We start from the raw sequence: 17,812 nt of genomic DNA, 5'->3' as shown, positions 1-17,812 counted from the left end.
ACCACCCCTTCTCCTTTTGTCTTCAATCTTTCCCAACATCAGAGTCTTTTCCAGTAAGTTGGCTCTTTTGCCTCAGGTGGCCAAAGTATTGAAGCTTCAGCAACAGTCTTTCCAATGAATACTCAGGGTTGATTTTCTTTAGAATGGACTGGTTTGATCTCCTTGCAGTCCAAGGGACTCTCAAGAGTCTTCTCCAGCACCACAATTGAAAAGTATCAATCCTTTGGCATTCAGCCTTCTTTATGGTCCAACTCTCACATCCATACTTGACTACTAGAAAAACCATAGCTTTGACGATACGGACCTTTGCTGGCAAAGTGATGTCTCTGCTTTTTAATATGCTGTCTATATTTGTCATAGCTTTTCTTCCAAGGAGCAAGTGTCTTTTAATTTCATGGGTGCAGTCACCATCCGCAGTGATTTTGAAGCCCAAGAAAATAAATTCTGCCACTGCTTCTACTTTTTCCCCTTCTATTGGCCCTGAAGTGATGGGATTGGATACTGTGATCTTAGTTTTTTAAATGTTGAATTTCAAGCCAGCTTTTTCAGTCTCTTGATTCACCCTCCTCAAGAGGCTCTTTAGTTCCTGTTCACTTTCTGCCATTAGAGTGGTATCATCTGCCTATCTGAGGTTGTTGATATTTTTCCTGGTGATCTTCATTCCAGCTTGTGATTTCTCCAGCCTTGCATTTCACATGATGTACTCTGCATAGAAGTTTAATAAGCAGGGTGATGATATACAGCCTTGTCATACTCCTCTCCCAATTTTGAACCAGTCAGTTGTGCCACATCCAGTTAGGTTCCCATTTAAAGATATTCAGAAACTACCCATACTCTCAGTTGAAATGGTTAAACAAGGAAAAGTGAAAGTGAAAGTTGCTTAGTCGTATCTCACTCTTTGCAACCCCATGGACTGTATAGTGGAATTCTCTAGGCCAGAATACTGGAGTGAGTAGCCTTTCCCTTCTCCAGGGAATCTTCCAAACCCAGGGGTCGAACCCAGGTCTCCCACATTGCAGGCAGATTCTTTACCAGCTGAGCCATAAGGGAAGCCCAAGAATACTGAAGTGGGTAGCCTATCCCTTCTTCAGGGGATTTTCCTGACCTAGGAATTGAACTGGGGTCTTCTGCATTACAGGCAGATTCTTTACCAACTGAGCCATCAGTTCAGTTCATTTGCTCAGTCGTGTCCGACTCTTTGCGACTCCATGAGTCACAGCACGCCAGGCCTCCCTGTCCATCACCAACTCCCAGAGTTCACTCAGACTCACGTCCATCGAGTCAGTGATGCCATCCAGCCATCTCATCCTCTGTTGTCCCCTTCTCCTCCTGCCCCTAATCCCTCCCAGCATCAGAGTCTTTTCCAGTGAGTCAACTCTTCATATGATGTGGCCAAAGTACTGGAGTTTCAGCTTCAGCATCATTCCCTCCAAAGAAATCCCAGGGCTGATCTCCTTTAGAATGGACTAGTTGGATCTCCTTGCAGTCCAAGGGACTTTCAAGAGTCTTCTCCAACACCACAGTTCAAAAGCATCAATTCTTCGGTGCTCTGAAGTGAAAATCTAAGGAGAAAAAAGACCTTCTTGCCTTGATTTTCTGTTGAGTTTGGCTAAAATATCATATGGCTATAGTTATAGAGTTAATTACAATAATAGAATCTGGGAATTCCCTGGAGGACCAGTGGTTAAGATTCGGACTTTCACTGCCATGGACCCGAGTTCAGTCCCTGGTCAGAGAACTAAGATCCCATAAGCCTTGCAGTGCATCCAGAAAAAAAACAAAAACAAAAACAAAACAGAATCTGACACAGAAATTTGAGCTTACAAGTCTTTTGACCCAGTCCTTTTGCTTGATGGAAGGAAGAGCTGAAGTTAGTTTAGGAAGTGACTTGCTCCAGGACACATTTGTCAACAGGTAGGACTGCCACTGAATCTCTTTCTATAAATCCTTCCAATTGTACCCACCTTCTTCTGCCATAATCCTCGGTGTTGGCACAGGTGACATCTGTAGGAACCCTACCATTCTGGGGTTCTGAAGGACAGATGAGTCCCTTGGGCATCTTTTATATTTGAAAAGATCGATACTGTTTCTAAGGTATGCAGCTGTGATTAGAAGACCCTAGTGGGACAGCACAGACTGGAAGATCTATGATCGGCTCAGCAGTTATAGCTCTCGTGTTACTTCTTGTGACTCAGGTTTGTTCCTTTAAGAGTTACGCTTTTCAGAGATACTGGCTAGAAGGACCGTCTTCATTTCCTGGGTCCAGGGCCAGCCAGTCACTCCTGTGCTGAGTTCCCATGAACTGCAGCCAACGCCTTCCGGCTGACAAAGCAGGGTTGTCATTGATAAGTGTTTATATTGCACTTTAGACTTGCAAAGTTCTTTCTCTGGGTTATTTCTTACCTCAGTTTGGCAGGTGAAGAAACTAAAGCCCATAGAAGCGGTGACTGGTCCAGAGTCATCCGACCATTTAGCAGGAACCTGATGCTGGGCTCAGCCTCTGAGTTTCTGGGTCATTGCTTTACCCCGTGAATCATGCAGCTTCTCTAGGTTATGTTCTTTGCCCCTCACCAACTTCTTTTTTCCAAAATTAAGCTGACTTCTTTTACAGTGAGCTATAGAGAGCTCTTGTTTCAAAGCTGTAGTACCTTGTTGGTTGACCAGAAATCTGCAGGTAGCTAGGTACGCTTCAATGTGGCACCTGACCTTGGTCAAACTGAGTTGTGGTGTGGCGGGACCTGGGGAGGCAGTGGCACTTTTCTGATTGGGTTTTTGGAAAAAGTTCAGTGCTGTTTTAGGAATATTAAAAGTCTAAGCATTGGGAAAAAGGAATTTAAGTTAAAATATTGGCTGTCGCCTAAAGGTGATTTTTAAAAAATCAAACTAAAAAAAAAAAAAAAAAAGAACAAACAATTTTGCGTCTGCAGAAGGGCTTTTGAGAGCTTTTGGCTTCATTTTCAAACCTCACTAGTTGGGTCACAGAGGTACTTTCTTGCCAATGAGGCAGAGAGATTTCAGTAAGAATATTGAAAACTTTTACAGTAGAAATTCCCAGAAGAAATCTTACCATCTGTTTATCCTGTTTTTCTTTTATCTTAGTTAAAAAAAAAATTTTTTTTAATCATTTATTGCCTGTCTGTCTTCAGTTGCATCTGTTAAGTACAGATGTTGGATCGAGATGAGTATCTGTTCACCTGTCTTTACACAATGGTCTCTGAAAATATGAAATTTCTCTGTAGCTCCCCACCCCCCCTCCAGTGGTGCGTTTCATTAAGAAGATGAGCAGTTGTGTTTAGAGTATTCCATCGCCTGCCTTTCCCAACGTACCAGGCAGCCTTTTAGATGCTGATTCGTGTTTGTTGCAGAACTATATGATCCAGGCGAATCGGGAAGCAGCCCTCAGCTTGGCAGGGTGCTCCGAGCGGCCCTCCACTCTCCGAGGGAACGCTCTTCAGCTGACTGAAGCAGGGGAGCTGAGCCAATCAGAGGCCACTTTCCTAGCTCAGTCACCAGTCTGTGGTTAAGGAACGGTTTTGCTTTTTTATGCTCTGTATTGGGAAGGCAGATAAAATGCCAGGTCTGGACTGCCTCTGGGGATAAGCTCACCCTGTGTGATGTGAATGAATAGCATCTTGCCTGGTACATCCACAGCAGTTGATAAGGCAGGTGCAGTTCTTCCAAACAGGCCTTTTCTATCTTTACCTCTGGCTGTGGCTTTACCTCTATAGCAGTTTTGGTTTTGCCTTGAAAGAGGTGCTCTGGATTATCAGACCTCCATGTATGACAATTTGTACCTGCATGGAATCGAAGACTCGGAGGCTGTAAGTATTTTCATAGATAGCTGATTTCCTCTCTCCTCCTCTTCCTTCTCCCACTAACCACCCCCCCCCTTATTTCTTAGGCAACGCAGGGAACAAGGAGCTGAAAGCCAACATTATTCGGGTGCTTGCTGGCTACTGTGTGAATGTTCTCTGTCTAGTTTAGAGTTGACTGAAATCATTCTTTATTATATAATTTCTTGTCAAGCAAAAAAGAAATTAGGGTGATAGGCAGAAGGATCTAAGTGTGTAGTCTGCCTGTATTTATACAGTCCTTGGTCCACATTTGATCTAACAAGGGATAACTGCTCCTTGTAGACTGCCTTAAACTGTGCAGCAAGTGCCTATGTTTTCCAATAGCAGGTTTCACAGAAAAGGCTCATTCATTATATAATACACATTGTTTATTGAGCTAGCGTGAATGGAAGTGCCTCAGCGGTAGCTGTATTCTGTGCTCTCTGGCCCAACAAGCGGTGCAGATCTCCTGCTTCTTTGTGAAGGAAATCAGATGCAAAGGTTGTGGTCATATAACACCCCAGTGCAGAGGCAGGGAGTGTGTCCCTGTACTCCATCTACCCTGGAAGCCTGGAGTAGGCTCACATGTGTTTTGGCTTAGAAAACTGGACTCCTGTCCCTCCATCAGTCAGGCTCATGTAATCTATTAAAATCGGGATGAATGTGGTTTTGAGAAATCCCTAAAATCATACCATCCGAAGGCTAGCTTTTGAATCCAGGGTAGAGCTGATGACTGAGTCTTTTACTATTGCTAGTGGTGGTTCTTGATTTTTTCATCAATTATGTAGACTGCTTCGGCTTGGCTCATGGGACCTGCTGTGTGGAGACTGAATTTTCTAGGAGTGCAGTGCCATGCATGTTGCCACATTTGAAACAGGAATGTGTTATATAAGGTTCTCTGGCTAAACGACCAAATAAACAGCTTATAACAGAAGAAAAAAAACCCCTATGCTATACGTCAGTGCAGACGTATGTATCAAATGATGTGCTAGCCCTGAAAGATAGAAACCCTCCGTGCCGATGAGGCAGCCCATTTTCTTGCCTGTCTGCGTGTGAGCTCTCACTCCAACTCGTTTCCGCAAAGTCTCTCTGCATGTTGCCCAGCGTGCTCGTAAATTACCAGCCTGTCAGTTTACTGCAAGGGACCATAGTCACAAACGGCGGCTATGGCTGCAACGGAGAAGGTCCACGTTGGCAAGTGGGGTGGGAGGCTGGAAGCTGCAAGTGGAGGAGTGGAGTGACCTGGCTTCCTTGGCTGGGTCCTTCGGGGGCCTGATTATTTCTCCTGCCTCTTCTCTCCACACTCCCTTACAAAACAAGTGATTCCTCATTGAATCGCAACTTTTATTCCTGGTCCTTGGTTTTTGAACTTAAGTGGATTGGACTTATTGCAGAATAAACTGGTGATGTGGGACCCTGGCTGCTCTGACCAGAGTCAGCTAGGAACGAATGTCTCTGGCACCTTGTTCTCCAGAACTGTGTACATTTCGGAAACACTGGTTCAGAGGGGAGCCATTCTAAGTGGGAAAACATTCTCCCCTATCTTGGTCCGGCCTCCCAGGACGGCCGAGCTCCAGTGTCAGGTGGGAAGCAGCCGAGTGCAGTGATATGAGCCATGGTGGTAGTTGATGGCAGGAAGTGCTGGCTACCGCAGTGCCCTACTCCCGCTGACTTGATGGTGGCCAGCAGGCTGAGCTCCTGGGGCCGGGCATGTCCGCGGAGGCCAGGCAGGTGGGAAACCCAAGGAACTGAGAAAGATACCTGGACCATCCTGAGTTAAAAGTAGGGGAGGCTTTCTGATGGGTGGGATCAGAAGCATGTCCCATAAATCTGAGGGGGAAGGCAGAGGTGTTCAGAGGGGTGAACTGTCTGTGAATGCTCATTTGAGTTTATTTGTTTTTATAAGGAAGAATAATGTGATGTGTTACCCGAGATGGTGTGAACAAAGCTACAAGCCAATGGAGAAGACTAGGCCTAAATAGCTGACCCGGTGAAGTGAAAAATAAAGCCACACCTGGAGAGCCACATCCTCTGCAGTCTTTCTCAATGCCAATGCATTTATGGCTGTAAGTGTGGGGTTTGCCCAGATGCAAGCTAAGCTCTCGGAACAGGTCTGGTGGATAGGTGTGCTGATGGCCAGCTGTAGGCCGAGAATACACAGGCACTGAACGCTGAGCATGGCGCTTCTCTTTGGGGGGTTGGGGAAGCCACCCACAAGTGTCCCAGCACTCTGCGCTGTTGCAGATGTCTTTGTGGGGTGTGCGGGGTTTTACCTGTCATAAGTGATTCTATTCAGTGTGTTCACCCAGTCAGCCTGTCATAAGATCATCTCACCTGGGAACTGATCATTTATTCTGAATAAGAACAAAGGCTTATTGTACACTGTTAGCACCTCACCTCCCCGTAGTATGAGAGAGGTTTTGGCACTGTGACGCGAGGCTTTTTCCTAAGGTCTGGTCCAGAGGTAGATAGTATATTCCTGGTACGCTAGATTTTTTGCTCGTAACTCTCTGTGTTTTACGTACTGTGTGTATAATACAAAGAGAGAGGAACAGGAGCCTTGCTGCAACACACTTAAGTCTGGGCATTTTAGACAGGAGTCCTTTGGAACCTTTTTGGACAAGTCTGTTAACTTCTGCTCTGGTTTCTAAAACGGTGGTGAAGTGTCAGCATCATTTAGGTTTATAAGGAAGCATTCATACAGAAGACTTTTCGGTGTCCCATAGCCGGGCCCCACACAGGAGTGGAGGTTTCATGGAGAACGTCACAACACTCCTTTTGTTCCCTTGACGTGCAAGATGAAGTGTGTAGGGGATAGTGTGGTGAATCCACACCCAGCCCAGGTCAGTTACATCCATCACGAGCAGCCTGTCTATATTGTCTTCTATGGGAAGGTTGCCTCATTCCACCTTCCCTGCCCTCACTGGGTCTTCATGCAGCTCTTAGAACTCAAGATACTTTTCACCGGCTGAGCCCCCAGTATACACAGTGTTTTTTATCTGATGCACAATTGATTTTGACAGATCTGCTCCTTGATAAACACATTTTATAAATGGATTCATTGTGTATTTTGATGTTTGTGAAATCAGTATATGAAAAAATTTTTTTCATGCATCAGGGGTTAGTATATCAACAGTAGGAGGGAAGTTCTTGTAGAGATAGTGGCAGAAGCAGCTAAGTAGAAAAAGTTACCTAAAATCTACCCAGAGATAATTGCCATTGACATATTACTGTGTATCATTTCGGACTGTTGTTGTATATATACGTAAGTATGTCATTCTAAACCTGCTACTGTGTCTTGCATTCTGTGAAGTCCTGTTCTCACTTGATGAAATATTGAACACAGGGGGACTAAACTGGCCTGTGCAGGAGGTGCTTTGCAAAACTGAAAGCTCCTACATGGACCTTCTGGAATTTTGAGCATTTTAAATGAAGTTCACACTGTTAAGAGTACTTTGTAACATGAAGCCAGGCTTAATTGCCCATAAAATTAATAGCTGATTTTTCTGACATAATTTATTCCATTTTCAAATGCTTAAATATGAAAGTAGAGGGAGAGAGACCTGATCTTTTTCAGTAAAACAGATGATCAGATCACAATTCAAGCATTTACTAGGGAGGGAAATATATTCTTTTAAGTGTTTTCAGTCATAGAAAGGAACCATGGTGTTTTAATTAATACTATTAGAACTCTTAAAGCAAAGGTAAATTTTATAAAATCTAATGTATATGTTAAAAACACATATGTAAATTTATATCTACTTACATAGTATAAGGATAACTGTATGTTAATTATTTAAATGATTCATTTTCTATAAGCCGTGTAACTGTATGTGTTTGCCTACATGTCTGTGTGCCCGTAGGTGTACACACAATGCTCACCCGCCTCCATTGACGGACACGCACGTTTAGATACTCTCCATGCTTTGCTAACTGATGGTTAATTCTAAGTGAATGATTTCTGCCATAGAGCTTTTGGAGAAGAAACCTTAACTGCTTTTAAGATAAAGATACCCAAGAGGGTTGAAAAGCAACACATCCTCAAGAGAATAAATGATTGCTACTTCTAAAGATATAATAAGATTTTAAAATATGAAGATATGTCCTTGTGTTTGTTAGGAAGGAGGATAAACTTCAAACAGAAGGCTTTGTGTGTTTCAGGATCTTTGGAAAAACACTCTAGGGTTACTGAGGATTAGATTTCTTTTGGAAATGTTTAGACCAGTGGTCTTTAGGGTTTGGTGGATCAGAAGATTCTTTCTGGGGTTGGAGAGTCTTTCTGGCCTATTTCCAAATAGTCAGGCCTGTCCTGTGAAAGAAATCATCACTGACCAGAGAGGAAAACAAAGTTCTGCTTATGGTCTGTGTGATAAATTTGACTATGGAAGTCAACTTGTTTTACTTAGCAATTTTGGTGTTTGTTTTGTCTGTTAAATGATGAGTAGAACCTTCTCCTTAATTGATCCTTAGCAATGATAGCTTTCTAAAATATATATTGAAATGATTTCTCAATATAATTGTCATGGAGCTAACGAGAGAAGTTCCTTAGATCTGGTCAGAACCCATGAATTTGCCTCTCTGAGGTCATCAGTTTTGCCTATTTCTTGATACTTTCCATTTTCAAGTGACAAAGGGAAACATTAGGATCAATCCCTGACTTTCACTAGGGGCTTCTGTATCTCCTTTCCTGCTGGTGTTCTGCTTCCTATTCAATTATGATGAGTCAATCAGGATTTCAGGATGTGGTCTTGAGACTCCATGTGTCGCTCTGTAGGAAGATCTGCACTGATGATTAAAAACAAAAAACCCACGCTTTTAGGGTGAGGATGGGCCGTTTGCCCTAGTCCTTCCCTTTCCATCAGAGTTCAACTTGGATATTCCTTCTATGTGGACAGTTTCTCAACAGTCAGTCCATCATCTCCCTTAAACATCCCTTACCTACGTAAGCTAAGCCCCCCAGGGAAGACGAGGAGACATAACTAAATGTGCTGTGTGTGTTCTGTTACTTCCATCTCCCACTAGTCCTTTATAATAATCAAGTCATGAGCTCAGATTTCCATGACTCTAAGTTCAAAATTATACCAAGAAGGCTGTGTAGATAGAGACTCTGTATGCTGATCTAAACTGGGCTGATTTAGGTGCCTGTGGTGTGTTTGTATCGGGTCATGCGGACTGTGAACTCAGCAACAACTGCTACAGAAAGTGAGGCCATGTTGAGCAGATGCCTAGGATCTCGTTTATTGAGGATGGGGCACTAGTAGTGTGTAAACTTGAGGGAGTTTACAGTTCACATAAAATAATGGCAAGCAGATGGGAGCTGTAGATTTTTATGCCTTGGACTTTGAACTTTTAGGACTTTGAAGAGTCTAAGATAAAACAGTGTGGCCCAATCAAAAGGAAAGTGGCCCAGATAGTTCACATGACAGTTTTTAAGATCGAAATAGACCAATCCTTATTTTTATTCTACATCTATATAATTTTTTTAAAGCACAAATGTGTGGTTTGGGCAATAAATATTTTTCTCTCTCTTAAATGGTGATGCAGTATCAGTACTTCCTATATCTTATTTTTTTCTCGTGCATCTGTTGTCAGAAATATTGAAAAGTCTTCCATTTAAAGCAGGATGTTTTGAATTTGCTTTAATTCCTTTTTGTTCAAGGGTATTGATCTGAGTACATCTTAATGGGAATACTGGCAGCTGTCAATCATTTAGGAGCTTGATCATATAGTTTGTGAATAACTTAGTCCTCTTATTTTACCTTTTTTGTTTATATAATTCTGTAATCCCTCTTTTCTTTTCAGCTTGAGCATCCTACAGGAAAAAGAATCTGATTGTCATTGTTATGACTGTATTAATCGATTTGTTGAAAAGTTCAGTGAGTGATCAGGTTGTAATTAAAAGTATCTCTCAGTCTTTTTTAACCTCCATAAAACTTAAAAAAAATTTTATCTTCTACTGAACATGTCTATGAGACGGACAATGTCAAGTTTACTTTTTGTATTTTGTGTAATGATTCATGTGTATGTGATGTATTAGTGTGATGTAAAACAGACTCAGTCAGAATTGTCAGGGATTAATTAAGTCCTGGTCCTCTACTTTCTGGCTTGTGGCCCTGGGTACATAAATTTTCTGGGCATCAGTTTCCACATCCCTGAAGTGTCAATGATAATGGAACCTGCATCTGGGGTGGTTTCAAAAATTATGTATAAAGCCCTTGAAACATATACTGTGGTCTTTGTTATTATTATTAAACATATAATGAATATACTTATGCTTTTTGGAACAAAACATATTCATTCCTCGGCAGGTTTTGATATCCCCACCAAATCCTGTGGTCTATTTTCAGAGTGATGGTGTGGCTTTTGACAGTGATTTCCAAAAGTATTGTAGTAGTTGACAGGTGAAAGTACACACTGGTCTCCTAAGGCCTTACAGTTGGTCAACTGGTTTATTGTCTTTTCAGAAGAGTGGGTGAAGGAATGTAATTGAAAAAGTGCTGGAGTTGGAGGTCTTGGACTAGCAGTGACCTTGGACAAGTCATGTAATCACTCTAATCCTCAATATTTCCCCCTGTAAAACAAAGAGGTTTGACTAGATAATTTCTAAGTTTTCTTCAAATCCAAAATCCTGTTCTATTTGCTGATAAGCAGTTTCTTTAGTTGGGATACAGATGCCACCATATGACATTTGCTTTTTGAAATGATCAATTCCTGCAGTGTTTTGTGATAAGGGATTGGGATTTGGACCTTGAGTTTTTTTCAGAATCTTTGAAGGAGAAAGGTGTGTGTGGCACACATCTTTGAAAGGACTAGATATTTTAAAAGGGAGATTTTTTTAAATTTTAGAATTTTAACATTATAAGCCAAAAAAGGATGCTTTTCCTATTGCTCATTTGCTTGCCAAAACCCACATGCACTTCTAGCTCATAGCAATTCGAGCTGGAAACACTTGAGTCTCAGCTCTAAGGTAAAATAAATCAAAGGCAAAAGCTTTCTGAGAAGTAAGTTTCTCCTATCTCTTATTGATGATTGAGGAGAAGTATATTTCTTCTTTAAATTATGTCTGTCTCGGGCTTTCCTGATAGCTCAGTCAGTAAAGAATCTGCCCGCAGTACAGGAGATCCAGGTTCAACCCCTGGGTCAGGAATATCCCCTGGAGAAGGAAATGGCAAACAAATCCAGTATCCTTACCTGGAAAATCCCATGGACAGAGAATCCTGGTGGGCTCCAGGCCATGGATGGAGTCACAAAGAGTCAGGCAGGACTGGGCGACTAACACTTTCACTTTCCTTCTTACTTGTATACTAGGAGAGTATTGACAAAAAAAAAGTTTCAATAATTGTTTTGTGATTTAGTTATCAAGAATGTTTACTGTTTGGTGTTTTCTTGCTTTACAAACTTCTTCAGCTCAGCACTATTATCCTTTGGGGTATACTGAAAACAATAATTGGTCAGTAGGAAAACCCCAGGAATAGAATAAATTCTAGGAGACATTCATTATTTTTTAAAACTTTTTGATTCAATCTGTATGATTTTCCTCTATGATAAAGCAAAAGGCCACTAAGATGAAAGAGTAAAGAATATTTACCTCAGCCCCAAAGCAAATATTCCCTTAAATATTCTTTGAAGTAAGAGTTGGAGGCAAATATTTATCATCAAGCAAGTAAAGTATGATGACCATCATGCTGAAATAGTTAGTGAATAAACAAATTAGTTCCCCAGTTTATTTCCAGAGAGTCATTGCTGCTGCTGCTGCTAAGTTGCTTCAGTCATGTCCGACTCTGAGTGACCCCATGGACGGCAGCCCACCAGGCTCCTGTGTCCCTGAAATTCTCTAGGCAAGAATACTGGAGTGGGTTGCCATTTCCCTCTCCAGAAAGTCATTATTGATAGCTTAATATGCAATTTCAACAGATGTCCCAGAGATTAATGTCTTGGAGTTTATTTGATTCAATGACTTTATTGATCCAAGAGGTAGAATTAACTTATTATTAGATTTTCAAATAATCTCACATTTAATCTCATATTGTTGATGCTTAGAATGTAGGGATGGAATTATATATTTATATTATGTAGGTGACATTGATAAGGTAGAGAAGTGCAGAACATTTCATAGTTACCATGATGATCTGGGCCTGTTGAGAAGTATGAGAATGCTGTGGAGTAAGAGGTAAAACCACACAGGTCCAGAAAGGCTAGGTAGATACTTGATTTTAGAAAGAGAAGATTCTCTTGATGGTCACATTTTATTATTAGCTAACTGAAGACTAAAAATTTGGTATATAAATATGATGTATCTTCCTTGAGTACCAATGTTAGTTTTCTTCTGTATTGTAAATTTCTGAGGTTATATATTGTATTTTATTGACCCTAAGGCCTACCCCCCCCACACACATTTTAATACGTCTGAAAAGGGGCTGCCTCTTAAATTAATGACATCTCATAGTTTTTTAAAGATTATTTATTTATTTTTTGTGTGCTGGGTCTTTGTTGCTGTGTGTGGGCTTTCTCTCATTGTGGTGAGTGGGGGCCGTTCTTCGCTGCAGCGCACAGGCTTCTCATTGCGGGCCCTTTCTTGCTGTGCAGCGTGGGCTCTCGGCACGCGAACTTCAGTAGTCGCGGCACGTGGGCTCTGTAGCTGTGGCTCTCAGGCCCTAGACTCGCAGGTCTAGTAGTTGTGGTGCTCAGGCTTTAGTTGCCCGAAGCATGTGGAATCTTCCCGGACCAGGGATTGAACCTGTGTCCGCTGCATTGGCAGGTGGAGTCCTATCCACTGTTCCACCAAGGAAGTCTGACATCTCATAGTTTTATCAGTAGTTTTTCCCTAAGTGACACATAATCTGATGTTGAGTCTTAAAATCCTTGTCATCTTAAATTCAGTGGAGTGGAGTATTTAGGAAAAAATATTTAAGCAATACAAAGCCATAGAGTGTGAAAAATTTGTCTTCCTTGACTATATCCCACCTAATCCCTTCCTCAAAGGTTGCTGTTCTTAACAGTTTAATGGGTATATCTTCAGACCTTCTTTTCCTATGAAAAGTGAAAGTGAAAGTCATTCAGTCATGTCTGACTCTTTGTGACCCCATGGACTATACAGTCCATGGAATTCTCCAGGCCAGAATACTGGACTGGGTATTCTTTCCTTTCTCCAGGGGATCTTCCCAACCCAGGGAACAAACCCAGGTCTCCCGCATTGCAGGCGAATTCTTTACCAGCTAACACAATACATTGACATTTAGAAAAACATACTTACAACACACACATCCTATTTGTAATTTTAAAAATATAAATGAGACCATAATAAATATTATTCTGTGATTTGCTTTCTTTACCTAAAAATATCCCATGGGTATTTTTCCCTATCAATCTATTCTTTTTAATAACTGAATGACATAATGAGTGTGTAGGGTGGAATTACCATAATGAATTTAGTCCACTGATAGATTTAGTAAGGATGTATTCCATTTTCAATCCTGAATATAAGTGTTATAATAGTTAATTTTCTTACATATGAATCTTTGTTTATACATGGGGCGTTTCCCCAAAATAGTTTCCTAGAACTGCAATCGCTGGGGTTAGTACATTTCAAGATTTATAGATATTGGTGAGTATTGTAAAACATTTTTATATTAAAATAAAATATAAACATTCTTTTCTGATTGAGAATAAGCCAAATTAGCTCAAGGTGTTAATGTGAAATATAAGACTTCAAAGAACTTTCTTGATCAAGGGAAGCAGCTTTGAGCTGTAGCCTCCAGATTTCATAGGAAGAATTTATTTACTCTCTGTTGTAATATTTTTATTTGAAAAATCCCACAGAGATTTGCATTCCCCCCCCCACTGTTTATTTTATTAAAGGAAAAAAAAAACAAAACTGAGGTTCAAAGGGGTGGGGCAACTTGTGCAGAATGACCCAGACAATTTGTGGTGGAATTGTCCCTAGAACCTCCTCATAGTGCTTTCTAGAGCAGTATTCTTTCTACAATGCCAAATTCCAGCATTAATAATATTTTAAAAAATGGAATAAACCAGTGAAGAATGGTATAAGCAAATTATTTTGTATGGTGCTTGCTTGACAGCTAACAAAGCAATTGGGAGTTGGGAGAACCTCCACGATAGAGAATAGATTGCTCTCTGACCCAAATGGTGAGCTCTTTATCTAGGATTGAAATCCAGATTAAAATTGTCATTTCTTTCAAGCTTTTTTTTTTTTTGCTATTGCTTTCTGATATGGTTTGCAATCCCCAGTCATTGATGGATTAAAGTGATAATGCATCCATAAAACTTAAATGAACATTAAAAGCTCGATACTCGAGAATATCAGAAAGAGATCCTGTGTTTTAGGAAAATGTTAGCGTTTTTGTTATTTGTATGCAGGTCTTGATGACATCTGCATGTTGATGGTACATTTGACTCTAACCAAGAGTGACCCAAGTTCCATTTTCATTCTTTCTTATTTTTGAGTCATCTCCATGAGCTTCCTATCCAGGAAAATACTTGAATAATTCAGTAGTGATATTTTTAAAAGGTAAAAGAAAAGGGACAGCAATATTTGTAAAAGGTAAAAGGAAATGACATGTTCTGGGGGGACAGCTTGTATCACTCAGAATCTCCACCAAAAACACTGATAGCATCCTCAAATTAGGACAATTTGAGATGGTTTAATAAATTGAGGAGTTGTTAGGGTGAAAAGAAACCACAGGGCATAGCAGAGTACCCCCATGACTGTAACTGCAGAGTTGTTACCACCCTGAGATTCAGTGGGGCCAGAGAAGGGCATGATTATGGAAACCTAGGAGGACTGAGTCCTGTCAAGAAGGCTAATCAAGAAGGATCCAGCTTTACCTTTGGAGGGATGCAGCCAGTCTAAGGGAGGAAGCTAGGGAATAAATACCCCAGTCTCCTTCTGCCCCCTCACTCTGAACTCTGCTGGGGCTCCCACTGGCCAAACCCAACCAGAAGCCAACAAGTAGGGCTTATAGGCCACTCATGCAGTGTAAGAGCAGAGTGGGAAAGAGTGGAGGCTCATCTGGAGGGGGAAACTGCTTTTATTCGCACTACTAATGGTCCTTGTTTGAATATAGTTGTGTCAACTAAGCATGCATTCTGAAGGCTTTTCTAAAACAACCTCTGAAGATGCCAGCAAAGCTCCAGAGGTGCTGCTGTTGGTCACTGTTCACTGGAGATGTGAGTCGGCTTTCACATGTGTCACTGTTTTCATAGTTCTACTAAAAATGGAGACCTGGATTTTAATACTTTTCTTAAAAATTAAGATTTGGATTACTTCAGCAAGGTCTAGCAATGGAGGAAAATAAGAGATTTACATACTAGTTTAGTGGAGAAAGCTCGAGAAACTAAGCTGTGTGGGCTTCCATGACAATCCACTAAGATCTCTGTAGATAATGAGCAGATATAGAAAAGCAGGGATGAGACCAGTTTGTGGCTCAGCTCTGTTCCACTGTTGTGACCGGACCAGAATTAATTCTTAGGAGCCCTCCTAATGTCATCACATTGTGATTCCTAGCACATAAAACCGTGGGAGGGTTGGTGGGAGTAAGGATTAGCATTGGGAGATTTTACCATTTTGATGACAGGCTCCTTATTAAAAGATGTATTGACTTAGTGGGGTGGGGGTGGGAATGCTGAGAGGAGTGTTCCCTTTATAGTGTTAAAGCACAATTGTGTTTAGCAAGGTTTATAGGAAGCCAATGGAAACTACTAAGTTGGAGGCCAGGCTTTGCCATTTTCAGTAAAGTTAAATAGATCTTCTGTGTCTCTATTAAAAAGTCCATTTTGACTGCTTAGTGGTTATGCTGTGTAAAATTTGTGAAAATCCATTGAGTTGCTTATGTATATGGCATGTTTCAGGGTGTGCATTATACTTAAATTCGAAGTTTTGGAAGTCTCTTTGGGGGAAGCAAGTGAAACTGTTGGGATTCTGGAAGCTGGTAAAGGGATTAGGATAGGATGGGCATAGTGAAGGCCCTTGTTTCCCATCATTAGAGAAATGTACAGGGAGGAGAGTTCTTATACTGATGATGTGCTGGAAGTCCTGAGATCAAAAGAGCACTAATCCTGACTGGTGGACCAGTTGGCCAAGGATGGGACACATGAATTCTTCACTGGGAGATGGTAAGACCATGTCCTTCCAGTGTCTGGAGCTTCAGAAGGGTCTCCTGTTGCTTGGTGCTCATCTTGATCTCTTGCTTCACCACTCTCACTAGAACAGATTAGTTATTACAGTGGTGGTTACCTGCCATGTATGGCAGATGCCTCACCTCTCTAAAAATTATGACTCCTAATGTAAGGAGGACTCTGGGGAGTAGATTTTTCTCTTTGCCTCCAGCAGTGTCTGCAGGGTCAGAGTCAGGCTGTTTTCACTGGTGAGAGCTGGTCCTTATTGCTACAGAACAGTGCCAGTGCATCAGCAGAGAGCCAGTTCAGATGATAAAGAATAAAATGACTGCCCTGTCTCAGCTGAGGTTTATTTGAATAAAATTCTAAGGATCAGAGGCTTCCCTGGTGGCTCAGATGGTAAAGCATCTGTCTGCAAAGCAGGAGACCCAGGTTCAATTCCTGGGTTGGGAAGATCCCCTGGAGAAGGAAATGTCAGCACACTCCAGTACTCTTGCCTGGAAAATCCCATGGACAGAGGAGCCTGGTAGGCTACAGTCCATGGAGTTGCAAAGAGTCAGACACGACTGAGCAACTTCACTTTCACTTTCTAAGGATCAGATGTTTATTCTTGGAAGAGTATGTGCTTGGTCCATGGGTATACTCAGCAGAAAGGTGCTGATTAAGTCTTTAAATACTAAAGCTAAGCTGGGAAACATATTAAATGAACACAATGTTTTCATTTTCAAAATTTGTGTACTTATAAAATAATATATATTATTTTTAGATATTAGTTTCTCATATTAATTTTATAGATCTAATTCTTTAATTATTGCTAGTGCAGAGTGCAGTGTTGAGGCAAGATGAGGTAGGTCTTATAATTGAAGTATACTATTACCTTTTGTTATTATAGATGCTTTCATCAGCTATGTTATTCTGAATTGTGTGTGCGTGTGTGTGTGTGCGTGTGTGTGCATATGTTTGTGTATGTGTTTCAAACCCCTTGGATCAAAGCTACAAAATAAAGAACTATGCAAACTATGCAAGATATTATAACTATCAGGATTTTATTAGGACTGAGTAGTGCATTGATTAGTATGATAGTTTCGCCTAGTTTTGAAATACACACTGGTATAAAAGTAGCTAAAGGAAGTTCTTCATGCCACGTGCCAAACTTAGTGCGGGTGGACCTCTCCAAAAATTTTTAAGAGAAAGGAAAAGAGAGAATACAAAAAAGAAAAATAAAAGAAAATGCATAGCCTAGTTTCTGTGAATGTTTTGATTCATATTCCTTGTAAGTAAAATATGTTCTGACTGTAAGATGTGCAACTGGTTGTTAGACTTTTCGTTTGAGTGTTGCATTTACATAGAGAAGCTGGCTTTCAAAATGCCAGCCAGCAGCCAACTCAAATGCTTAAGATTTGTCTAACTTACTGACTAGTTTAGTAAGAAGATTTCCTGACGATGTTTCAAGGAAACACATATCAGAGATCTTGTTCTGGAAAACTCAACCAGAATTTTGTCAGTTATGATCTATCAGATTCTTAGGGTATTTGATTTTCACTTCCTAATTTAGGGCTTGCCAAGATTCTGTGAACATAAAACCTCATCTCCACATATTCAATTGAAGAGGATACTTTTGAAGTTCAAGATTGCCTTCCTGGAGAAAACTTGGGGATATTCATCAGGCTCTGGCTGTAAACTATACCATTTCTTTTATTAAAAAAATTAAAAATGTTTTTTAGTTGAAGTATAGTTGATTTGCAACGATTCAGGTGTACAGCAAAGTGTTGCAATTATCTACCATTTCTTTATAAGTGTAAGAAGTGTCCTTCATCCCCTACGCATTTTTGTTAAAATAACTT

General features: G+C 40.9%; 1 non-coding gene across 1 annotated transcript; it reads left to right on the top strand.

The window, feature by feature from the left end:
- The first annotated feature begins 16,349 nt into the window (after positions 1-16,349).
- On the top strand, positions 16,350-16,421 carry TRNAC-GCA (transfer RNA cysteine (anticodon GCA)). The gene has a single exon. It is a non-coding gene; the product is annotated as a tRNA-Cys (tRNA).
- The last annotated feature ends 1,391 nt before the right edge of the window (positions 16,422-17,812 follow it).

The sequence above is a fragment of the Bos mutus genome, chromosome 2, assembly GCF_027580195.1.
Source record: "Bos mutus isolate GX-2022 chromosome 2, NWIPB_WYAK_1.1, whole genome shotgun sequence".
Taxonomy (NCBI): Eukaryota; Metazoa; Chordata; class Mammalia; order Artiodactyla; family Bovidae; genus Bos; species Bos mutus.
This window is presented reverse-complemented; position numbering and strand designations above follow the sequence as displayed.